The 26,976-nt window shown below is 35.5% G+C and overlaps 1 protein-coding gene across 9 annotated transcripts in view; it reads left to right on the top strand.

Moving 5' to 3' along the window:
* BBX (BBX high mobility group box domain containing) overlaps nt 1-26,976 on the top strand; it is a 268,097-nt gene that overhangs the window by 108,234 nt on the left and 132,887 nt on the right. For 7 of the 9 annotated variants that reach the window (XM_077883898.1, XM_077883900.1, XM_077883899.1 and 4 more), the window contains exon 3: nt 688-761. The gene's annotated coding sequence lies outside the window, so the exon portion shown is untranslated. The other 2 variants (XM_077883895.1, XM_077883896.1) reach the window with 2 other exon arrangements.

Raw genomic sequence — 26,976 nt, 5'->3', positions numbered from 1 at the left:
TCTCACATAGAAACTGAAATAACTTATTCTTAAAAGTGATACAGTTCAGGCATATGTCCATATTTGCAGTATAATTAAAATGTTCCATTTAATTTTTGCGGACAACCTTTTGCTGATTTTGATCCTCTTTCCTATAGTTACTTCATCACTTTCAGCTAGAAAGTAATTTTTTTGGTAACATTTTTTTTCTGTGGATGTCTCCCCCTACTCACCTTAAAAAAAAAAAAAAGTATTATTCACTCATGATCCTTAAAACACTTAAAAGATAAATTACATGATATTAATATATGAAGCACAATTATCTGGTTGGGTTGGGCCAGTCATTTAAAATGACTTGAATCTAGTTAGGATGTCAGTTTAACATCCTGTTTTTTCAGAGAATTTGCCTGTAATTTTAGCTAAAAACCTGAGAAATGATTGCCTGTAAATCTTTGTAACTCTAAATTCAGAATTCCCATTGAATGATGTTAAAGACTGTCTTTTTGTTAATTAAAGTTGACAATAAACACTTCGGGCCACTTTCTCTAAATAGTGTTAGCATAGAGATTTTTAATAATTTGCCTAGTTTTGATTATTTGGCTATTATTCATTCGGGGGGCGTATAATTTTGCCAAAGGACAGTGTCAGCTTTGTTTGAAAGCCCTTCTTGGCTCACTATTTAACCACTTTGCTCTGGGTCTTTCACAGAATCCTGCTGCATCACAGAAGCTGGAAATTCTGATGTTCCATTAAAATCACAATGGAAAGTCTTGACTTGACCGGTAAGAGCAGTACTGCAGGTGTATCTTACTTACCTAGAAGCAGTGAAGCAGTCAAGAACTATGTGCTGTCAGAGTTGGTTTCAACTCTTTCCCATCTGATGCATTCACTTTCCATATTGATCAGGGAAGTGTGATAATTTTGTGTGGTGGTTTGTTTTGTTTTGTTTGTGAATTTTTTACTATTTTTTAAAGTGATGTTTTAATCTCCATCATCAAGTAAGTAAAATTTTCCGTTAAAATCATGAATTTTTAAAAATTACCTATTTCAAAATCTGATTTGTTTCTCCACAGTAATCTGCTGCTGTTGGTGAGAAGTCAATTTATTCAAGTCTTGAATACGTAGAGGTTACATGCCTAAATAAATATTAAATCGATCTCTTCCTCATAAGCTATTTTTGTTTGTACTGCCTTTGGCTTTGATTGAAAAGTGAGCCAGTATCAAAGCATTATGAGGTGTTTGTTTTAATCTGTTAAAAATAATAGAGGAAGGTATAGCAGTGTTATGAAACTGTTTTGAATATGAACCACCCAGTGAAGAAAAAGTTGAGGTTGTAAAATATCTATGTGACAAATTATATCAGACTCTGAAACTCAGATTACTATAATTCTGTCCCCTTGTACATAAGTTATTTTCAAAGCTGTTTCTGGGAGAAAAGTTTTTAATGGTTTTAAGATATGGCAATAGTATTTTAAGATTAATTTTAATAATGATTACTTAAATGCTGAGTTATCTCAATCTGGTAATAAAATGTATGATTGCTTTATTGATGTCTGAACACTTGATGGTGAACTGGTGATTTAAAGACAGGAATTTGAAGTAAATTAAAATGAACAAAGATAATAAATATTGTTTAGTTGCAGTTTTCAGAACATGAACTTATTCTTTAATTTTTTGAGTAATTGAAAGTTTATCTTAAATCTTTCCTGTCTTTAAGTATTTTGATTTGTTAGCTTTTCAAATCTGTCTAAAATATCTATGGCTACCTTCGTGTTTTAGTAAATATATATATGAATACTGCTTTTATCATATGAGTATAAATAAAAGGCCTCTGAGTCATTCTTCTGAATGTCATTATCTAAGATTAAATACATAGTAAAATATGTACAATTTAGCTTGAATGTGTATTTCCTAGGATATTTAAACACCAACAAAATTTTAATACCAGTGAGAAGACTGAGATTTAGTTAATCATTTATCCTCCTTTCTGTGCTATCCTTTAAGGCACAATTAAGTTTCAAATACAAATTCTGGATTGAGTGCCAGTTATCATCCAGTTGATTTTGGTTTTATTGGGTCAGCAGAATAGACTACAGAATAGTTGAATATTGATACTGGAATTTTAAATATGTTAATTGTTAATCCAAAAGGGAGTTGAATGTAGTGAGGTTGAAAGAAAATTAGATTTGTAGCAGTATTCTAAGTTTGCTGAATATGAATACATCTATAGAAAGTAAAACTGGACACTTTATCTGATCTGTTCAGAAAACCGAATTGTTAATCAGCATTAGTATGGCAGTCTTTACCTAAGTGGCCATGTGATCAATGATTTCTGAATGTCAGATTATTTCAATAAAATATTTTTTATTGACTGTAAAAATTGATACAAATTCAAATTGCTGATAAAATTTAAGAAGCTTAAGATGACACTGTATATTTCTAGCTTACATTTATGATCATCTTACATACAGTATTAAGAAATAGAATAGAAAAGATGTCATATGAAACCAGGAGTAATTTAGGAGGCAAATCCTGGAAGATGTTACATGGCCAAAGGATTCCAGGGTCCAGTAAATCTAGGAAACATGATTATATCATTCAGCTTAGGCAAAGTTATGTTTCATTATCCAGAGTCCCCAAATCTTAGTGGTTTATAACAGTAAAACTTTATTTCTCACTCTTGTTCATCTTGATGAATCTACTGCTGCTGTGCTCAATGTTGTCTTCGTTCCTGGACCAAAGCTAAAGGAGCAACCTCTCTGGGATGCATAACCCTTTCAAGGTGGAAGGAAAAAAGGAATGTGGTAGAAATGTGACTCTTAAAATTGTTGGTCAGAAGTAGCACATGTCATTACCTCTCATTTTACTAGCCAAAGCATGTCGCATGGTCAACTGCTATGTCACAGGATAGGAGTGGCCTTTTAAGGGGATGGGGTAGGGAAAGTCTGATCAGGAGGCACAGTTCATATTTTAACTATAATATCTGCATCCCACCTATGGCTCTTCTAGAGAGACAAGAGTGCATGTCGTATATTAAGCTTCCAAGAAGTCCATAATTTCCAGTGAATCTCTTTAACGTGTAAAATTATTTGACCACGAAACTTTTCATTTTTGTTATATAGAACTCATTGAGCTATGATGCCCTATCTGTGACAAGTTTTAAGGACTGAGGAATTTGCACAGTTCAAGAGTTTCTTCATATTTCAAATGTTAGAACTCTTCCCATCATGGAGTATAAAGGGTTCTAGTGTATATAGTAGACTTACATTATTGTGATGTAGATAATTTTTGTTTTTGTTTATTGTTTTTTTGAGCAGGGGCAGAGAGGGAGAGGGAGAATCTTAAGCAGGTTCCCGTGCCCAGTGTGATGGGGGGCTTGATCTCATGACCCCTGAGATCATGACCCGAACCCAAGCAAGAGTCAGTTGCTTAATCCAGGGGTAATACAATAATTTTACCAGGCAGTAGTAGTCAAATGCTTTTACTTAAGATCAGTTTTAAGAACCATCCTAGAAAGAATGCAGACTCTGTAGAAAGGTTAACAGTTGTATTCCAGGAGTTTTCTAAGGTCCTCCAACTGAGATCATAATCATTATACAGGAGCTATGCATTATTGTTTCATAGTCATCTAGAAAATGAGTAGGCATACCGAACTCCTTAGCCAATATTGGTTTGAGTAATCCCACAGGTATTATAAGATATTACTACCAGACCTATGTGGATTAAGATGATTTAAAAATGTAGGAGTATGCAAACGATGCTTTGTTTGATAGTTTATAGTTCCTTAAGATGGGGGGGGACTGAATCTGTGGATTCAGAAAAACTTTAGCATAAATCCTAGTTCTGGTGCTTTTTAATTGAAAGAATTTAGGCAGTTATTTAACCTCTCTGAAACTTTGTTTTCTCATCTTAATATGGGATAATGATCTCTACCTCGTGGGACTGTGAGAATTAAATGAAATATGTCAAGTGCCCGACGTAGCACCTGGCACATAGGAAGCACTCAAGAAATGGTACTAAAAAAAGAAAACTGGTCAGAGGTCAGGAATCTTGAACGCACTATAAAATACCTTTTATAGACATGTGACGGTGTATGTATGTGTGAAATATGTTTGTGTATTTATATATAAACCCAGACACACACCTCCAAAGGTATTAATATATTGCCTGAATGCTTAAGAATCTAATGTATTCTTCTACAGTTCTACTGAAAATACAGAGTGACTTCATTCTTAACACAGAAAGAAAGGGTGAATCCTACAGATATATTAGCCACTCTATGATCTAATAATTCACTTCTTGCCACTGAAAATATAGGAGTTTTAAGGACAGTATAACTGCCAAATGTAGACATATGTTCTTCACTCTGAATATTAATGAGATCAGTATCAAATCAAATTTGATAAAGTGAGGTACAAGATGTGGGGATAGTACCACTGAAATTTTCTTTTCCTCTCTTTGGTAAAAGATTTTATTTATTTAAGAGAGCGAGAAAGTGTGTGCACACAGGCAGGGGGAGAGGCAAAGGGAGAAGCAGACTCCCTGCCTAGCAGGAAGCCCAATGTGAGTCTTCATCCCAGGACCCTGGGATCATGACCTGAGTCAAAGGCAGACGCTTAACCAACTGAACCACTCTGGCGCCCCTGAAATTTTCCTCACCATGTAGAGCAAATGCTATTTGGTTTAAAAAGAAACAGCATTTCTATCTCAAGATTTTTATGGTACTGTTTTCCAATGAGGGTTAAATTATTTAGACTGCTTCAAAACCCTTCTCTGTTGACATTTTCCCCTCATGTTCTCAGAATCAGGCACAACATAGTCCATCTCTCTTAAGAGTCAACGCTGTGTGCTATTTCTTAAATGACTGTTTCATTTGTTTAATTTCAAAAAACATGTAAGTAAAATAATTTGGGGGAGTAAATTATTCTTGAAATTGTTTCAAATTCTTCTCCTTATAAACGGGCCAGGGGATCCCTGGGTGGCTCAGCAGTTTGGCGTCTGCCTTTGGCCTAGGGCATGATCCTGGAGTCCCGGGATCGAGCCCCGCATGGGGCTCCCTGCATGGAGCCTGCTTCTCCCTCTGCCTGTGTCTCTGCCTCTGGCTCTCTTTGTGTCTCTCATGAATAAATTAAAAAAAATTAAATAAACGGGCCATCTTTGTAGCTGTCAGTTACTCATTCAGCTGGATTATCAGTAGAGTAAAACTACCTAAAAAATGTAAGCTCTTCAGTTTTAGAGACTACATAGTCTGCTTGGCCGGCCATAACAAAATGCCACAGACTGGGTGGCTCAAACAATAGGTATTTATTTTCTCACAATTCTGGGGTCTAAAGTCCATGATCAGGGTGCAGGCAAATTCTGTTTCTGGGGAGGTCTCCCTTTCTTGGCTTGTAGATGGCCACCTTCTTTCTGTGTAGTCACAGGGCTTTTTATCTGTATGTGGAAAGAGTGAGCTCCAGTGTCACTTCCCCTTCTTTAAAGGATACCAGTTTTATTGGATAACAGTCCCACCCTATGACCTTACTTAACCTTTACCTACTTTTAGGGCCTGTCTCCCAAGTACAGACACTTCGGCCTGGCCTGTAGGGCTTCAGCTTATGAATTGGTGGGCTACTAATGCAGTTCTTAACAGACATAGTTGGGTTTTATTTATTTATTTTTGTACCCAAGAGTAAAGTGAAAGTTAAAAAATACTTTTGGTGAATTTGTAAACAAGAAAACCTCATTTATTACAGTCTAAAATTCTAAAAACTTTGGATCATTGGGGTGGGAGGCATTTGAAATTACTGAATTCATATTTCTTACACTTTGAAGTACTGCATGGAAATGAGTTTCTTTGAAGTGAAAGAATCAAGTCTAAGAACTGAAAATCAGAGTGATTTGTATAATGGAGGAATTACATCATTGAAAAATTGATTTCTATGTGTACTCATTGGTTCTAGGAATAGAATGTATTTGAAAATTAGGTTGAAAAATAACTCAATTACTCTTTTGGGTTATATCTGTTTCTGTTTACTATAATCAAGCCAATTCATATTTTTTAAGGCAGTTTTCTTTTACTTTATGAATCAGTTTTGAATTCAAACAGGGAAATGGCATAGAGAGTTATCCCCTGAACAATGTTGGCGTTAGGAGCAACCCTTTTGTGTGGAACCCTTTGACTCCACAAAAATTTGGTTGCTAATAGACTACTAAGCTTTGCCTATAACATATTTTATGTTATATGTATTCTATACTATATTTGCATAATGAAGTAAGCTGGGGAAAGGAAAATGTTATTAAGAAAATCATTAGGAAGAGAAAATACATATACAGTGCTCTACTGTATTTATCCCCTCAAAAATCTGTGTGCAATTCAAACCCATATTATTTAAGGGTTAACTGTACCTGAGATTTTGATAAACTGAAAGAAAAGATTATGTATTAGAAATAATGCCAGTAGAGGTCAAGGACTCCCAAATCTGTTACATCTACCTGTTTATTTTCCTGCTTCCCTCACTCCCTTCTTTATCCTTTTTTTCCTCCCTCCTCCTTTTGCTGCATTCCTCTGATAACAGCTTGTAAGTCAGGTAACGGTTGCTAGCATTTCTCAAGTAATAGTCTAAATACAATTCACTGACCATCTGTGTAATACTTCTTTCTACTTTATTTTTTTTTTTTAATTTTCTTTATTTTCTTTTTTTCTTTCTACTTTAGAGTGGTAAACTTTTCTAGTAGGTAAAGTCAGTTGGTGGATGTTTGGGATAAGTGACAGGTAAATCGTGCATTTACTTGTTGAATACTGATGTAGGCTCAACCTAACTTTCTTAGTTTTATCTTTGAATTTTGTGTAAGTGTACCTATATGTCAGTTGAATAATTTCAGTTTCTGATGATTTGATGCCTGTCTAAAACAAAATGTAATCAAAAGGAAACAAACTTGGGAGACTTTAAACAAATGCCTTTGTGTAAAAATAATTTTAAATTGACTTGTAAAATTTATTACCTGACCTTATGTGTTTACAGACTAAAGGATGAGCTTTTGAGCAGTGATCTAATTTTGTGGATGTTAGTTTAATTGGTTAAAGGGTATTGTAACTTTTAGCTACTTTTGATTTCAGTTTCAGTATAAAACTATTTACAGGAATGACTCAAACTAAAAAGCTTTGTTTATAATAAATTTTAGCAATGTATTTCATCTGAACAGTAACATCTACTGGTTATGATGTTTACTAGTTAAGGGCAGTATAAGTAAATTCTGGCATGACTTTACTCCATGCATTAATATTTCCCTGAAAGGGGGATAAATTAAGTATTTTTGTACTGACATTGGTATCCCCTTTGATCTCTGTTATACAAAAGTGCATTTCCCCAGGAAAATAAATGGATCTAATGGTGTCAAATTTCACATAAGATAGCTCTCAGTATTTCTGTGCATTTAGTATAAAATATGTACTGCATTTACTGGATATCGGAGCAAAGACATATAAATATAAGTAGTAAGTATGTATGAATATATGCATATAGTTTCTTCATATAATCTTCCTCAATATGCTAAAGGACTTAATTTTACCCTAGAGAGTCTGTTTCGTTTATGGCTGCATCCCCAAAACCTGAAAACAGTATCTGGCATGTGGAGGTTGCTTAGTAAACATTTGGTAAATTAATATTACTAGAGTTCATGTTTCATTGATCCTGTATGCCATTGAACTTGGTGTTAATAAGCATGCCCTGGCCTACCTGCAAATAATTATTTTTCCCAGTCTGAATGAAGGAAAGCAGCTGTTCTTCAAACATAAAAGTCTCTCTGTGCCTTTAAGTTGGTAGTTAGTCCTATAATCAATAAGTGTTAAAGGGCTGAAGAACTTAAAATGAGCAGTCAAAAATTTCTGGGTGCCTATTGACTCATTTATAGTATGCATTGAGTCAGCAAGGGTTTATTAAGATCTTTGCCAAGTACTTCTCTAACCGTCAGTGGCTTTCTGAGTGGAGTTCATGTGCATGTCCTGAGATTTAAGGTAGGCAGATTGGTCCAGCTGGGCTTAAGGAGATGTTGTATGGTACCTGGATTCCATTAATACGTACCAAAAAGGTAGGCTAAAGTCCATGTTGAGGTGTTTTATTCTTGCAGGGCAGGGTGGTGGTGGTATTTTTAGGGCATTTCTGTATTTGAATTAATCTGTGAAGATGATGAATAAGAATATTGTATTTTAGTTTTATTCAAACTTTTTACAACTTGCTTAGTTTAGCTTGCAATTGTTCTGCCTCTGCCTTGGTTATATTACTTTTCTTAAAAAGCAGTTGGATTATATAACTGTTTCAGTGTTCCTTCACATTTACTGTAAGACCATTTATTGCCAAGTGTCTCTTCATGGCAGAAGTGTTCCACTTCAGGTAATGTTTTAAGGCACTAACATTACCATTAGTCACTTACAGTACCCAAGTTTCTTGAGAGAGCCAGCCAGATGGGGAGGAAACTGGCTTCTGAACAAGACTTAAATAATCGAAAGCTACGATTTATCTGATGGACATTGTCCTAAACATTCTCCGTTTTGCCACACTAATTCCAATGAAGAATTGCCAGATTAGAGAGACATCAAGACCACAGAATGTGAGGTGTGTCCATGTGCAAAGCAGTGTATGCCCCTCTATCCATGCAGGCGCCACCTGCATGGACACATACACGAAACTCTGAACCACCGTGTCCTTACTATCATTTTGAACACCTACTATGTTTTCAACATTGTTAGAGTTACCAGGTCTTCCTGTTAAGTACATTATAATATAAAAGATGACAGTGAAGTTTGAAATTAGTAGCTGTGGACAATCTCTTGTGAAATACCAAAGCTCTCTCTTGCTATAGCAGTGGTTTTGTCCTGCTATTTGATGAAGCAGATGGCCCACCTTTCAATTCATTTGGTAATGTGAACACTTGAAGGAATGATCGTATTCAGGTTTGAAAGTTTTTGTTGTTTCTGTTAAAGTGTTGGGTTTTCCCATTCTTTATTGTTCACTGAGAAGTCTCACTTTTTAGAGAACATAAGATAAATCTCTATTTTAATATATCTTGTGGATGGTAAAAGTGTTCCAGTTTTGCCTCTCTTTATAAGTTTTAATCACCACAGTCATAGGATTTTTTATGGATTATTTCTATTGTAATAAGATTCTTCACACACTAGAGTTTATAACATGCCTGGGAAAAAGTATTCCAGAAGTTTTACTTCATAATGCTTACAAACATTCTTATCCCTGCCTCTAGATTGTTAACTACATAACTACTCAGGTGCTTCCTGGAGATTAGTACGGATAGGCAAAAACTTAAAGGTTTTCCTATGGAAGACGGATTTAAATGTGTCACTTTGGTTTGTTTGAGCTGTAGCTTTATGTCTTAGAAACATGGGCTGCGGAGTCAGATGGCTCAAGACTACACCCGACTTGGCTTTCACTGTGATTGCGGTGTTGGAAAGTTATCTAGATTGGTCTGTGAAATGGGGTGAGTACTGATGATTGAAGGCTGTAGTGAGAGTTAAAAGTGCTGGAGGATGCAGTGTCAGTCCAGCACTTGGCAGGTACTGTGAAGAAAATATGCTCGTTCTCAAAAGACAGTAAATCAGAAGTGTAGTTTGACTTTTTTTGCTTCTTAACTGTTCCTTGTAATTGAATTTCAAGCATTTTTTTGGTCCCCATTCACAACAAGGAAAATGTCTAGCTTCCACATGCACACCTTTTTACATTTTGGAAGTCTTTTTTGAATACAGGGTGGACTTGGTTTAAATCATTAGGTGAGAATAATGTTTGTTCTTTATATTGTTAGATACTTTAAAATATTTTCTACATGATCATATGTGATAGAAGTTTGATTTTTATACTTCCCCCAATTAATTTTGCAATTTTATTAAAGCCCAATCAAAGCTCCAGGTTATAAAAATATTAAGAGATAAGTCATCGATCATTCAGTGGATTATAGTTATTTTAGGACTATTATTACTTTATACTCTTGGTATTAACAAAATTTTTACCTTAAATAAATTATGTAAGTATAACAATAAATTTTTATAATATACATAATTTTCTTCCAAGACTATAATTATCATAACAAAACAAGGAAATGTATTATGAATCCTTAATGACTTTTAAAGTATGTCATCCATTTTCATAAATTGATTATCTTAACCTGATTGCTATAAAATTTTAAAAAATTTTAGTTAATTCAGTCATGAGCTGATTCTCCTAGTTTATTCATAAATTACAAAAGCAAAATTTCCCTTCATTTTTAGGTCCCTGGCTTAGCATTTCATAATTAATTGATATAAGAGAAGAAAATATTTTTCTACTTCTGCAGAAAATGCCAACTCAACGAAAGTACCTACTTTCTAATAATTTTCATGCACATGAGCATGAACAAATAAAACTTGGTCTTTTATCTGATACCCATAGGTATATTGATTTCAAATATATCTATAATTAACATACATATTTATTCTGAATATCTCTGTAGTTAATACATCTAAATGTGGATAATCATCTGTGAAAATACCCTGGTTCCTTCTAAAAGCTGCTTGGTCAGTTAGCATGTATATGTTAGGTATTTGTGATCTTTTTATAGTAATTTTGTTTCTAGTTGAATATGTATACATTCTAACCTTAACAACCATGAGCTTCATAGACTTAAGTACTTTTAAAATTCGTGTATATTGATATTCTAAACCTTCCTGGCCCACCTATGAGAGTGTTTGTACTCTTTCTTCAGCTCTATTTCCTTTCTTTTTAGAACCAGTAATTTTACTGGAAAAATATTCTGTTTAAAGATAAAGTAATATATTTCCTGTTCCTTTATTTTTTTGATAAATACTAGAACTACAGTGTTCAAGTCAACAAGTTAGACAGTGTCAGAGTCGCAATATGATAATAGAATGAAAACTCCAAGCAGGAAAGAGGGACAAACTTCATTAAGAAGTGAGGGAAGTTTTAAATCCCAGGTAGGAATATCAAGGAAGTCTACACAGAGGGGGAAAAAAACAAACGTCGAGAAAGTGAATAGATCCCTTTTTGCCAGTTGGATGGCATGTACATAAAGGTAAAATGGGAAACCTAGAAAAGCCAAATGTAAGAGCCTTGAATGTCTGGGTGAATTGACTTATTTCCTCCTTGTTAAAGGCAAATGGGCCACTGGAAAATTTTGAACAGGTGATATAAAAGGGGAAAAGAGGAGGTAGGTATGGGAAAGATTGGTTTAAGGGACTTTAGCAAATAAGAGTAAGTTGTTCTGGATGGGACCACCATGAGACCACCGTGAGAGACGTGATGTAAATGGTACCACCATGACAGACATGATGAAGGTTATACCCTGACTGGATATAGTTTAAGATACACTTGATAGCCACTGCCCTTCAGCTGTGTTTGTGTGTCTGCATGTATTTAGTGATTACAAATTTAGTTTCTCAGAGAATACATATCCTGTCCTGTCACTTGAACCAAATTACTAATCTGTAGGATTTGGCAACATACTGACCTTGTTCTTGGACTGTAGAGGGATCATAAGAGGGAAGGAAGAAGTGGGGGTGTTGAAAAGGAAGTCAAAGGTAGGTTTTTAATTTAAGCATGGGAGTACAGATAGGACTGCTACCAGGAATAGAAAGAGAGTAGCAGAAACTGATTTTTGGGAGGGGGAATAAAGTTTAGGATGGATTGGATTTGAAATGCAGAGAGGATATCCATGTGATTATGTATAGGATGTAGTTACAGATTGATAAGAGTTTGGGAGAGATTCAGCCTAAAGATAAATATAGCTTAGGAGAGAGAGCGAGACAGCTGAAACTTTGAATATTGGTGAAAGTAGAAAATATGGCTAAGACAGAACTTTGGAAAATATCTACCTTATTCTTTGTTAAGAGAAGTCTAAAGGAAAGAAAAACAATTAGACCTGTGGTGGGGAAAGCAGTAGAGTACAGTACCAAAGAAGCTGAGGAAGAGTTTTCAACAAAAATGTTGAAAAATACAGTGACCCCGAAATACCCCCAAACAGTGTTTGGGTTAGGTGATTTGGGAGTCCTTTGCAGAAAGCAGCTTTTGTAGAGTGATCAAGGCAGAAGCCACTTCATACAGTGGTTGCAATATTACCTGTTTTATTGCCACATTCTTGATTTTTTTTTTTTTTTAAAGCTAAAACTGTATGTTAAGCCACTGTTTTCAGGGAATAATCTATAATGACTTACAAATCCACTCCCTGGGAGCATAGAATTCATCTTCTATAAATGTAGTTTTAATATTCTTTTCTTTAAATATGTTATCTCCGAGTGTTTCAAATCAAAACTTATCCAGGTGCTAATATCATTTTCTCAAATGCAGTGAAATGACTTGCTTTAAAATATCATCAGCAAACTGCTTTGTAAATGCCTCTCCCGTAGGACTTATAATTGACATTACAGAAGGATGAATAATGAATTCCCTGTCATTGCCAGCTCTTCTTTTACACTAAGTACAGTGATGTTTTATATAACGCCCGCTGGTTTAATAAAGATCCTGTCGAAGCTTCTTGGGCATAGTAGGCCACCTGCATATGAAATTTCTAGAGTAGAACCGGATACATTGCCACTTTTGTTTCCATTTGCAGAAAATAATTTTAGGAGGATATAAGACTCACCATAAGTAGTAATAATGATTATAATGATGAAAACTGCAATTGTCATCATTTGCATTTTTCTCTCTGTTGTGTGTGTAAGAGAGAGGGAACGTGTGTTTTCTAATCGTCACAGTGACTCTTAGACTCTTAAGTATCATTATTCCCATTTTATATGTGAAGGAACTGAGGCTCAGATATTTAATATATTGTCTGAGCTTTCTGGCTAATTAAAAACAGCCAGGATTCTAATCAGCTTTTTCTACTTTTAAGACTGTGTTCTTTCCATGGCCCATGCAGTTTTATGAATTATTTGAAAGTTGAACTTTAACACTCTTGATGGCAACTACTCACTGTGGTTTAAGAGCTTGACGCCTCATCATTTTCTTACTTTTTTCCTTCAACTGGGGAAGAAGAGATCACTTTCATTTGCTTAAACATATTGCAATTTGGGATCCCTGGGTGGCGCAGCGGTTTGGCTCCTGCCTTTGGCCCAGGGCGCGATCCTGGAGACCCGGGATCGAATCCCACGTCAGGCTCCCGGTGCATGGAGCCTGCTTCTCCCTCTGCCTATGTCTCTGCCTTTCTCTCTCTCTCTCTCTATCTCTCTCTCTCTCTCTGTGTGACTATCATAAATAAATAAAGATTAAAAAAAAAACATTGCAATTTGCCATTGTTGGTTGTCAGGTACTTTTCTGTGTATTTCATACTGTTACATACATAGTTAATCTTCACATCAGCTCTGTGAGGAGGGAGATGTATTTCCCATCAACATTTTGTTGTGAACCTTTCGAACATCGTTGTACACGGATATACTCACTACCTATATTTGACCATTAACATTTACATTATTTTATTACGTTTCTGTAACTTAGCAATCATCAATTCATTTTTGACTCGTTAGCAAGTAAATTAAAGACATTGCTACACCTCCCATAAATACTTGAGAATGCCTAGAATTGACTGTAGTTCAGTGTGTACAACATTTTAAATCTGAAATTTACATTCAGTGAAATGCACAAATTTTAAGTGTACATTCTCTGAGCTTTGATAAATGCATATACCTGTGTAACCCAAATACCTATCAAGATATAAGACATTACTATTGGTAGGTGTGTCTTTTTTTCACATTTTGTAGGTGAGGAAACTGAAGCACAGAGAGGTTAATGACCTGCCTAAGGTCACACTGCCAATAAGTTGCAGAACCAGAATTCAAACTCCTGCAGTCTGGCTGCAGGGTTTGTGCTAACCACACCACTGTACTGTCCATGGATTATCCTCACATATTCAGATATCCTTTTGCATTTCATGTATACAGATGTAATACTTAACGTTTTAACATAGGTATGTAGACACAGAAGTAGTATGTTTGGGATTAGTAGAAATGCTGTTCTTTTTGCAAGAAGTTTATGGGAGTTTAGGAGGGAAAGACACTACTACCTTCATTGAAATACTAGGGTGAATCTCTGTATAATAACTCTTGTCTTACCTGGATCCTTGATTAATTTTTCCATATATAAAGTCACAGTTAATTTCCTAATGACAACGCTGAGGTTCAGGAAAATCCGTAAGTGCCACTTGAATAATTAAGTGTAAATGATGTTCAGTATAGTTTGTATTATGCATATTTTTGCTCTATTAGTAGAAAATTGTACATTGATGTTTGGTATATATAGTACTACTCACCTTGATATCTCAGTCCCCAAAATAATGAAATAAACCAATTTAGGATTTCTAGTTATCAAAATTGTAAAGTTTTTAACATGGATGGAATTATATGACCTTTCCAAATAAATTGCATAAAAATTTGAATAAAGACGAATAGATTATATTACTATTACTTTTTTTTTTTTTCAATACTTAGATGTACCTACTATCCCTATGAAAATAAATCCTGTCTCTTTCCGCATTGTGTTGACATCACAAGCTGTATCTGGAAAGTTGACTAGTATTCTTTGTTCACTATCCAAATGATGAAAAAGCAGCTGTTATATGTAGTACAAAAGTTTCTAAATATTGCTCAAAAAGCAATTTAAATAAAAGCGTGTAGTTAGCAAAACCTAGCCAGTCACTAGAGGGCAGAGCAGTACTATACTTTAGGTTTTATTTGAAAATTTCTAGTTTAAAAATTGCTGAACATAGGAAAATATAGCAATGTACAATTAAATGGAAATTTCTTTGCATTCTTATTATCTTGTCTTGCTGTGAAATCCAATAACATGCTTACCCTTGTATCAAAGGAGATTTTCTGGCAATTACATTGCTTTCAAAAGGGCATGATTATTTAGAAGAGTATAAGTATCCCTCAAGAGAAAATACTTAAGCTTAGAGTAATGCATTAGTTCATTTCTACTGGAGTACCCTGAAATCAAAGATTGCATGCAGGGATATACTTTAGGTGAGACATTATGACAGAGTAAGTTTGAGACAAGCTTACTAATATTTAAATCTTAAGAATTCATTGAAATGTGGAGCATTTTTAAATCTTTGAGCTAAAATGTATTGAATCATTAAGACTTCGGAATTACCAGATTGTAAAAGCAGTAAACTAACTCTCGTTCCTTTTTTAAACGTTAAAATTCTGTCAAATCACATTCACTTAATTTCATTTCTGTTTGAAATTTTCTATCATTGCATATTTTCATACTGATTTATTTTTTCTGGTAGATTTTTAAAACAAATGAAGCACTGGGGTAAGGTCTTAGTAACCTGAGTAGAGTAGTTCAGTGTCTAAAAAGGTAGAAAATTTTACTTTGAATATGTAGTTTGGATTTATATGATTTATATAGGATTCATTTCTAATAGAGAAGAACATGGGATATCAGAAAAAAAGCACTGGATGTTGGAATCAGAATATTCAGGGCCTCAGTTATCATGTTCTTGTTTGATGACCTTAATTAAGCAAGTCATAATGCCCCTCTGAAGTAACCATTTTATAAATTGGAGAATTGAGAAAAGGCTTTTTTTCTTCTTTTAATTTACAACTGGGTTGTTTTGAGGATTGTGTTTGTGCATGTGTATCTGCAAAGATGAGACTGTAAAGATGAATTTTAATGGATGATAGAAGCTCAGAAAAACCTTAGAAATAACTTTGAAATGAATATCTCATAAGTTTAGTAATATGAGGGCACCTATTACACAGTAAATAGTATCAAAAATGTAGTTTCCAATCCAAAGTGAGATTGCCAACTCCTTCCCTGTCTCTTGAGTGTCTCTGGCTGCTTAATCTCTCTGTAACTCCTGACTCTTTCGCTCTTCTTATACTTTACTCTCTGTTTATTTCCATGTTTCCTCTCTCTGTGTTTCTCCTGACTGTCTTTGGTCTCTCTCTGTGTTTTTCTTGTCCCAGGCACCCTCAGGAAGACCCCAAGCCTCTAGCGGTACCTGGTATCATCTCCAACATGTTTATAGATGTGGAGGATTCCCTGGGATATTGAGAAATACCAGAGACGCATTGTTCTACTGTAGTAAGTCCATCAGCATTTACTAAGTGACTACTGTTAAACAGAGCACAGTTGGTGATGCTTTGGGCAAAGAAGAATGAGTTAGGGCATAGCTCAGAAGAAATAAATTTGTAATCTCTTCTCAGTGGGTTCTTGTAGGTTAGACACACTAGCAAACAAAAACAACAAAAGAAAAAGCTGACAAATAATTATGTGGATGAGTCGTGTTGTTTGTGTGCTGCAGAGGCCCAGAGTTAAGGGAGTAGAGGAAACCAGGTGGTATTAATCAGGTTTCCTGCAAGAGTTTAAAATTACGTTTTGAAGTATGGTTGGAAGAAAGATGAGGAAATAGAGGGTAGAAATGAGTAATTTCTGTGGGGCTTGGCCAGTCTGTTTGCTTGCCTGTGAGTGAACCGCTGATGGGAGGGTAGTGAAATAAGAGTGTGAAGTTTCAGCCTACCAACAGCTAACTTTCCTTCAGCTTCCAGTCTTAGAGAAATTCAAGTTATGAAAAGAAGTACAGCCAAGTTGAGACTTTCCATAAACATAAGTGGTATCTGTTGCCAGTTTCAGAATTTATAGTTTAAGGGTGAATTGTGACTGTGAAGTAATAAAGAGGTACCTATGCCATAAAATTAGTATGTGCCATTAGAATATGATCTAGGGATGCCTTTTAAAGATGAAAATGAATTAAAATAGTAAACCAGTATAACAAGTTCATTGTTTTTGTGTTAGAGATTTATTTTTGCCTATTTTAGATAGTCCTACCTATGGACATATTATGGTTTTCAGCATTGGAAACTCCTGCTGTGTAACGTTAGGCAGTCTACGGAACACTGAATCTCAGTTTCTTCATATGTAAGCTAATAATGAAAATACCTCAGAATTGTTAACATGAATTAAATATCTTTTAAAATTCTTGAGTGCATGATAGGTACTGCTGGTTGCTCACAGACACGTAAAAAGCATCTTTTTTTTTTTTTTTTTTTTAAAGCATCTTTAAAATAGTTCGTAGAAGTGCCTGGGTGGCTCAGTCATTTAAGCACTGACTCTTGATTTCAGCTCAGGTCAGGATCTCAGGGTCAGGAGATCAAGTCGCGCACGGGCTCCATGCTCAGGACAGAGTCTGCTTGTCCCTCTCCCTCTGCCCTTCCTTCTGCCTGCGTGCTCTCTCTCTCTCTCTCTAATAAATAAATAAAATATTTTTAAAAAACAGTTTGTAGAAGTCTAATTTTCTGAGAGCTTTTTAAAAATAGAAGCAACCCCTAGTATTTAGAAAATGCTAGATATACAAGGAATATTTATAATAAGGGGATGAGATCAAAGAATAACAATGTGAATAACTCAGTACCTGCTACTGACTTGGGAGTCAGAGCTCTCTGTCCCTAGCCACCCATTCCCTTACCTTTCTTCAACATCCTCCGCCCCGCCGTGCCCCACCTCCTGCCCATTGCTAAATGTGGAGCTTAATACTTCTTTGTTTTTCTTTATACTTTTCCCCATATATATGTATCCCTACATTGTTTTTTTTGTGTGTGTTTTTGAATATTATATAAAAATACAATGCTCTGTTATGCAATATCTGTTATTGTTGCTCAGCATCATGTTTGAGACTCATCCTTGCTTATACTTATTTCATTTATGGTCACAGTTGTAGTTCACTGTCTAAAAATACTGCAGTTTATTTATCCACTTTCTTTTGTGGCCATTTTAGATTGTTTCCAGATTTTATATTATTAGAGATAAAGCTGTGAGGTAAAATTCTTGGGAATTTTGTTCATGCCCCTTGATGTACATGTTATTTCTCTAGTATGTATGTTCAGGAGTATAGCTGCTGGGTCACAGGGTATGCCCAACCTCAGAACTCTACTACAAGAAAATGGCAAATGAATTTCCATAGAACTTGTTACATTTTATACTCCCTCTAGCTGGATGTTAAGTGTTCTAATAGTTCTTTAAAATGCCTAGATTTTTGTTGAAAGAATTTTGTTAAGTTGCCAAATAACACCATCTTAACAATAAACCCTGATGAGCTGTTTTTTAAAATTAGTTTTATCCTTTGCAGCAGCTGCTTTTCTTTGTCACAGTTTTCCAATTGTCACTTGTACCTTTTCTCAAACCCACTGAAGTCAGACATCCTGAAATAGCTGAGTGTGTTTGCTAGCTAAGTTTTTTCTCCCAAGAAAACCACATCATAATAATGTGATGTTCTCTTATGTTAAATGAAAATTGTTAGCTGTTCCTGACTTCTAAAGACAGTTTGGGCAGAGAAATGTACACATCTTTTACTGATTTCTTTTTTCCTTAATTCGAGTTGAGACAGAAGAAGAGTGACCCACAGAGGACTGTTTGCAAGCTGCAGTGGCTTAACCTGTGTTTTGTTCTGCATTGCTAACCTCCCCAAAGCCTGGGTAAATGACTCTGCTTGTATTTGCCACTCTCTCCCCTTTTCTGACCTTCGCCCACTTCTGTTTTTCTCAGCCAATGATTCTTTTGTATCTGATTGTACTGCTCTGCTCCATTCCAGTTTCCATATCATATTCTTCCAACCTCAGACTCTGTACTTGGTGGTCCATAGTCTTAGTTGCTTGATCTCAATATCGTGCCTATCATCAGACTTGTTGCCGTGCTCCATCACATTAATTTTCTGAGGTTTTCCAGGAGTGTACCAAGATCTAGCCAAGTGTGTCTGGTACTTAGTTTTTATTAGATGTTTATTGAATGAAGAAAGGAATGATGTAAATGTCTAAAAGCACTGAAATGCCTTTTTGTTGCTTAGAAATACTAATTTCCCCAAATGCAGCGGGCCAGGGTCACATAGTTCTGCCCATGGGTAGCTTTTTAAACCATAACTAGTTATTTCTTCTTGAGCTTCACTCTGATTTTTTGAAAAATGAGAGTAGTAGACCAGGGATCTGTAAGATTCCTTTTGACTCTAGCATTTTGCATTCTGTCTTCAGTTGAAATGAAAATTAGTTTCTCTCTGGATGTCTAGGCACCATTACAGGCCTGAATGCATCTACCTCACCGGGCTTGAGGCCCATGACTGTGTCACAGTAACCTGTCACTCACTGTCTCCCATAACCACAGCAGGTGGGGCATACATTGAACTTTCCCTTCCTCTCTTTGTTATTTAGGGTTGGTTTGTACTAGAGAAACAATACATTTCTTGTTCTCTGTAAAAGTGTATTGAAAACCTTTGGCTTCCCAATTTCATTCCCCCAGCTGCCTAGGCATTGTTTAGTAGAAAACCTTGAGTTCTGCCTCATTGCTCCTCCTCCTCCTTCACCTTCTCCTCTTCCTCCAGCCCCACAACTGTCCAGGGCAGTTTGTCTTACCCTTTGTTATTTGCTATATAATATAACCCCATGTCTTTTCTCATAGTCCAGTTACCATCTTTGCATCAGTGTTGATTTTTACTGTTGGCCTTTCCGTGCTTCAGTGGGTCTGTGTTTATCTAGTGCTAGAAGCAGCAAGGTATCCATTCCTTTCTCCTGTGGTTTCTCTGGTAGGGACTTCTGAGCTCCAGGTAGATGGCAGGTTGAGGGCCTGAACTCATTCCCTTCCTACTTTCACTCAGTCTTCCCATAGCTATTGCGTGGATTCTATGTTACGGGTCCAGACTTCATTTTGAGACTGCCTCTGAACTCTGTGGATCAAAGGCAAAAGGCACCAGAGAGCAGACTACATGGAACAAGGGACACAAGCTCTGTCTTAGCTTTCTATAAATTGTAAACACTGTGTCACTCCTGAGGGTCCTGGCCATAGACCTGTGTATTTGACCATGAACCAAGATCAAGTAGGCTCTTTGTGGCTTTTATTTCAGGAATACAAAACAATGTAATCTTATCTCAATGTTACAAATCTGTTCTGTGAAAAATCCTGCATAAGTCTGGCAAATTTTAGGTTAAGAGAATAAGGCAAGAGAAGAATTTTGTAACCGAAAAAAAGAGTAGAAGGAGGAAAACTTCTTTAATGAAGGATTTATTTTTAGTAACATTAACTTAATTCTAAATCAGATTTGGAATTAAAAAAAAATCTTTGTAGGTTTTTTTTTTTTTTTTTTTTTTTTAATGTTAACTTACTTATTGCTGAAAGCCCAGTTAACCACCTACCTCCAGCCTCCATACACATAAAAGACTCAGGATTTACTGGGCTGTCCTGCCACGAAGAACAAGAAGCCAGACTATCTGTGATAATTCACCCCTCCTAACTGCTTACTTGGCAAAACTCTACAAAAACACATTATGCCAGATGTTTTATTCTCAAAAGAAACAGTTAATACCATCCTATCTCTAGAGGAACAGATTATGTTTTGTTCCTCGGGAATGCAAGGAAACATCTTTTATGCTTATAAGGGAAAAATGGGAGAAATTACCTGACATGAGAACTTTACTGACAGGAGAATACTTACTCGAACCAGTCTTAAATTGTGTCTTTGATTAATGTAAGAGGTTTGACCTGTAAAGTATTCACATTAATATTTTAAATTAGTAGTTATAAAAGTCTCTTTTGTAGTACTAATTCACTTAGTATTTTATTAATTTAGACAGGCTTGAAAGTGCCTCAGAAAACCTACAGTACTCATTTAGTATTCTTGTTTTAGTTTAATGGTTTTTTAAAGAAAACTGTATATTCTCTAATGATTAAATTATAACAGATGTTAAAAATACACAAGTTGGATTATCCTTAAATATAGTAGAAAATTTATAAATATATAAACATTTGATACAGAATTTTCCTTCAGAAGCTAGGAAATGCAAATGCAATTATTACTGATTCTGCATTGAATGGGCTTAACTTGTAAGAGGCATTTAAAAAAAAATTTTATTGGAGTTCAATTTGCCAACATATAGTATAACATCCAGTACTCATCCTGACCAGTGTCCCCCTCAGTGCCCATCACCCAGTCATCCCATTCCCCCACCCACCTCACCTTCCACTACTCTTTATTCGTTTCCCAGAGTAGGAACCTCTCATGTTTTGTCACCCTCTCTAATTTTTCTCACTCATTTTCCCTCCTTTCCCTTATAATCCCTTTCTCTATTTGTAAGAGGCATTTTTATTTATTTATTTATTTTTATTTATTTATTTTTTTTTTGTAAGAGGCATTTTTAAATGCTAAAGTGAGAATAAACTTTGAACTAATGTTTAATTTTTAATGTTGTGTTACATCTGTTATACAGCAAAGTTAGTAATACACATAAAAGTAAATTCAAAGTTGGGCTTTGTGTAATTATGTAATTATACAAAATATAGATTTATCTATATTACTGAAAAGTGTCTTCTTAAAATAGTTCTGAATAACTTCATTCGAATGTAGGTGTTGCTGGAATAAGAATATTCATTTTGTCTGGTAGTTCATATCTGGTTCACAAGAACAGTGACATGTTCAGATGAGTCTCATTTTGAGGAAGAAGAAGTGATTTTTTGTTTTCGTGAAGTTAATTTCCCAATATATTACCATGCATTATCTTAGCTGCAAAATCCATATTTCTGGAGGGCTAACTAGGTTTTATTGAATCTGAAAAATAAATCACTGAGTCTTTTTTATAAAAACTGTGGAGCAGAAAGTAGAGGATCTGCACTTTTTTTGTTTCTTCTTGCCTCGAGAAATCAGGACTCCTCAAGGAAGCTCACCTGACATCATAGTGTTGTTAAAGGTAACAAATATGGTTTTCCTCTATATTTCTCCCACCGAATCTTACTTAGAATCTGTATGTTTCTGTTTTGCTTAGCCAGTGAACACTTTACTCCCTTTTCCCGTGATAGCCAAGCCCCATGTTTCATTTGAATCATGGCATCATTGCCCTTAGGTTAAGGTTTGTTTTGAGCTTAGAAAAATGTTGGCCGCTGTTTTCATCCATTTAAAGTTATTTGCTGTTGCTTAACCATTACACTGGTTAGATGGCAGTCTAACTTCTGCGAGTCTCAAGCTGCCCTGTAAACAGCTGCTCTGTATTGTGTGTTTCATCAATTAATAACCTGCATTTGCTAAGAGCCACTCTGGACCTAGGGAAGGTGGCGCTCTGGAGCTCTTGAGTAGTCAGAGAGCTAGATCTCAAGGCCAGGCAGGAGAAGTGGGTCTGATTTTCTCTGAATGGAGTCATCCAGTTAGCTGTGCTCTCGGGATTAAAGCTCATCAAGACAGCCATTCTTCTGCTCTTACTGGAGCTTACTCAGGGATCGATTTGAGTACCTTTTTTTTTTTTTAAAGGTTTTATTCATTTATTCATAGACACAGAGAGAGAGAGGCAGAGACACAGGCAGAGGGAGGAGCAGGCTTCATGCAGGGAGCCCGATGTGGGACTCGATCCCCGGTCTCCAGGATCACACCCCAGGCTCCAGGCGGCGCCAAACCGCTGCGCCACCGGGGCTGCCCATTGAGTACGTTTTTGAGTACGTTTCTTTTTGCTTCAAACTTCTAAAAGCATGTCAGAGATTTTTGTTGATCTATTGGAAATTATTTGCATTTAAATGGTCTCAAAGACTGTTTTCATTGAAAGGTTCTGGCTCTTTTACTCTTTGTACTTATTAAGGATGGTGAAGTTGTGATAGGATTGTGTTCTACTTATTCCTCTACATTTTTCTAGACACTTTTTAATTTTTTAAAAGATTTTATTTATTCATAGAGACACAGAGAGGCAGAGACACAGGCAGAGGGAGAAGCAGGCTCCCTGCAGGGAGCCTGACCTGGGACTCGATCCCAGGTCTCCAAGATCACGCCCTGGACTGAAGGCGGCGCTAAACCACCGAGCCATCCGGGCTGCCGGACACTTTAAAGACCAATAGGGATACCCACCCTTCTTCACCCCCTTGTTTCCAGTTAGACTTTACAGCTACAGTGGGGATGAACCGTGGACAAGTTACAGGATTTGAATCTGTGATTTTCAGTAGGATATTTTATATTGAAGACTTACTGTCTATAATTAACAGGCCAGTAATGATTGATGATGATGTGGAAGTGTCTGGAGTGGAGGTTAAAACAATAAGAGGCCAAGAGTCACGGATTTAATATAATCATTTGAGACACTAATAGAAGAGGGTCACAAGGAAGTTTGTGGTTCATGCTGTAGGAAATTAAGAAATTTGGAGAAGAGATGTTATTCTGCCCATGATCATATTTGACCTACATGGAGAAGAAGACAGGAGGAGCATTTTAAATAAGGGATCTCTGGGCAAGCAGTGAGAGGCAAGGAAGTACCCAAGTGCTGGGAGCTAGGCCTTGAATGCATCTTCTAGGATACAGAGAAAGGCAAAGAAGTTTGGAGCTACATTGTGTGTGTGTATGTGTGTGTGTGTGTGTGTGTGTGTGTGTGTATCTGTCTGTGTTGGGGAGAGAGAGGGTAAGGAGAGGCAGGGAAGACACAAAAAAGATGTTAATGCCAACCTGAAGAATTATGTTCTGAGAGTAAACTGTGAAGTGTCCTTGAAGAGTTCAGATTCAGGGAATGAAAGGCTCAAAACATGCTTCTGGATAAGTCTACTGATAGAGATTAGTGGAGAGATTATCACTTAGAAGCTACTGTAATCATCTCTTGGGGTGAGGGAGGTACCAAAGGGCTTGAAGAAGGATAAAAATACATTTATGGTTTAAAAAAAATATTTACTAAGTATGTGTAAAATAACGTACTAAATATTTATAGGATATGTGAGGCAATCAAGGGGTTTCCCATATTATCTGTGTCTATTCTTACCATCCTATGAAGTAGATACAAGCCTACTTTTCTAGATGAATGAGCAGAGGCCCTTGAATTAGATAGCTAGTGGTGGTGAAAATCCATTGCCAAGCCTATCACTGCTAGGTCCAAGTCTCTATGCTGCTTGCTCTGACTCATGAAGCATGGAAATGGAGAACAGATGAACATTTTATCCCTTATTTGATTTTTATCCTTTATTTGGAATTATTAAATGGATCCAAATTGGGACTCTGTTCATGCATATTCTTATATACATAATTGTTATGTCTGTCAGTACACCTGAGTTTGAGTTTGATACAGATGTTATTGTAGATTAGACAACTATGTCTCCATCACAGCATAAAAGAAAATACTATTTTCTGATAATTTAGAGAAAGCTGTCAGTTGACAAAATTTGGGTCATTAATATATTTTATATCAATGAAGAACAAATAGGATGAGATTATATTTTATGTTTCCTACCAAATAGTAATTTTAGTATACAAGAAGTGAAATCAGTGTCCTAGAATAAAAATAATAGGATAAACTGGAATATTTAGAAAAGAAGAATTTTGGTCAATTTGTTTATTGAAAGTTAGCTAGAAGACGTTTAATATTTGTAGATCATTGCAGAAATGTTAGTACACTGAATTTCTTATTAATAGTATGGTCAACTTTATTTCTTAATGAGAGGATGATCTTGGTGTCATCAGTCTAATGATTAATAACTATTTTACAGTTTTATATATATATATATATAACTGTAAACTATATATATAGTTTTACACACACACCATGTGGAAGGGTTGGAGATCTGAAGAAGCGTAGGTACTAACATCTACTGAATTGCTCACTATCAACACTAACTAACATCCTCTTTACCTCCTGCCTAAGACTCCTGAGAGATGTGTTTTTGTTTTAAATTGATGTTAGCTTGTTTTTATAATTTGTCACTTTATCCTAGAAACAGTTTCTCAAAAAATGTGGTTAGTTGTGTTCTGGTTAAATGAGATTTCCATATATATTTCAGATTGCTGTTTCATCCTCACACTGTGCTAATGTAAGTGAGGACCTGTCTTGTGGGACCTTTTTCTTTTTGATTCTCATTTTTATTTCTCTTTGTATAACCTGCATTTCTTAAAGCCAAAATAGTTTTAAGTTCACAAATAAGAAGCAGCTGTCTGAAATATGTTCATTGACTCAGCTGAGTGTCTGCAGTTGCCCAACAAAAGTTATTTGATTTGGGTAGTGTAAAGAAATAAAAATAAGCATTCAAATTCAATTTTGGCTGCTGTAGTAAGAACTTCTGTTTGTAACTTGGAAGTTTTGAAATCTACAAGTAGTGTAATCTTATGTTGAAACTTGGAGAGATTTGAGTCTAAACACTACTGAGACTGCTAATAAGAGAGCTTAAATGATAATATGCCTCCTATTTCTTTTAATTTATTTCTTTGATCCTCAGAGGAAAACGTTGAATCTTCATCTCAAGATTGACCTGACAAGAGATACATCTCAATATTGTTCACAAGATGAAAAAAATTGTAATTTTATGTGTGTGGTATTTGGCAAAAAGCAATGCATGCTTTTAGTTCCTCAAAGAAAATCAATCCAGAGAATGAATTGGACAAAACCAGAAGCATATTGAGAATGATGCCCCAAAAGACTTTTAGGAACTGTAAAATTGAATGCAGTGGTGTAAAACTATTCACACATTTTTATTAGAACCATATAGGACAGCAAACTGTTTCGTTAAGATACTGTTGCTGTAAATATTTAGGGAGAAAAAGGGTGTTGATAAGTCTCTGGCATTAACTAAATATTCATAACGGAAGAATGTATTAAAGAATAAATTCTGTTGCACTTACAAATCCAGGTTAACTTTATGATTCTGTTTTCTGAAATCCTTTTCTTGAAAATCATGTATCTTCAAAGTTTCTGCTTGTGACTATTTATCCTTGATAGGTACAAAAGATTAATATGGTTGGGGAAAGTCCTGAACACCAAATTATGACCATTGATAAAACTCCGTATTAAAACTTAGAAAGTTGGAAATGCTACTTCCTGTTTGATGATGTTCAGATGAAATGTCTCTTGTCTGGAATGTTGAATTGCGAATGAGACCAAATGTCTTGGAGTCACTTTTGTGAGACCTTAAGGATCTCTTCAGCTTAGCTCCCCAAGTATAAAATAAGTATATTAATTTTGTTCTGTACTCTTCTGTAACTCTTAGGATGGGTTATTTGAGAAAGATTGTCCTCTTAAGTCACAATTTGAAAAGTAAGTATGAGGAGAATTTGACCTAGTGGTAGAAAGGTCCTAGCTACTTTATAGACATAGGATAAAAAGTGGTGTTTTGAGTTAAAGGGGATCTAAGATAATATGGCTGCAGTTTTCAAGCATAGTTGAAGGTGGCATTTTATTGAAAGAACCTAGGTTGAAAATGTTTTGTAGTCTAGGTGTAGAAACTTAAACTTCATGGACAGTTTGCAGTGATTTTGAATCTGTTATGCTCTCCTACTACCCATTTCTCAAGCTGGTGTCCCCTAAGAATAAGGTGTAAAGTATTTTGGAGGTTGAAGTTGGGATGGTATGAAAGGGCATCTGGAACAGAGGAGGAATACAGACTATGGTGTATTCTTTTTGCTATTGAAAAGTGCTATAGTGTGTTGGAATATGGTGTGGCAAGTAAATTAAACCTTTCCAGGAGAATATTACAGTCTTGTGAAAAATTCTCTCATATGTCTGGATTCCTCCTAGTTCTTATATATTGTTTACTCTTTTCTTTCAAGGCTATTGTCAAGGCAGTGCGTGCTCAGTATATTTATTGTGAATGTTGAATGACTGTTGGTCATTTTAATGAAATGAATTTAATGACATGAATTTTAATTAAATGAAATTTTTGTATTTTGTGAAGAGTGTCAATGATTTGCTTTGTGTCTTAAAAATGTTAAATGAATAAACTTCAGTTGCCTTTAGAAATGTTACCTTTTAGACTTTCTCAGTGATGAATGAAAATGAAAAATTAACATAGGGATAACTTTGTACTGGTTTCAGCTCTTTTATCTTGAACAAGTTCTGTGACCTTAAGCAGATTTCCTAATTTGGACTTCAATTTCCTCCTCTTTCAGTGAGTTAAATTGGATAATCTTTAAAGTTTGTTCTAACGCTATAAATCTGTGATTTTGAGTGAACAACAAAGTAGCAGTTCAAAATAAGTATGAGTATTCCTAAATCAAGTTAGATGAGTTTAATAAGAGAAGGAGACACATTCATTAAAT

Source organism: Canis aureus, chromosome 35, assembly GCF_053574225.1.
Source record: "Canis aureus isolate CA01 chromosome 35, VMU_Caureus_v.1.0, whole genome shotgun sequence".
NCBI lineage: Eukaryota > Metazoa > Chordata > Mammalia > Carnivora > Canidae > Canis > Canis aureus.
The sequence above is the reverse complement of the archived record's forward strand: the minus strand, read 5'-3'. Positions and strand labels throughout refer to the sequence as shown.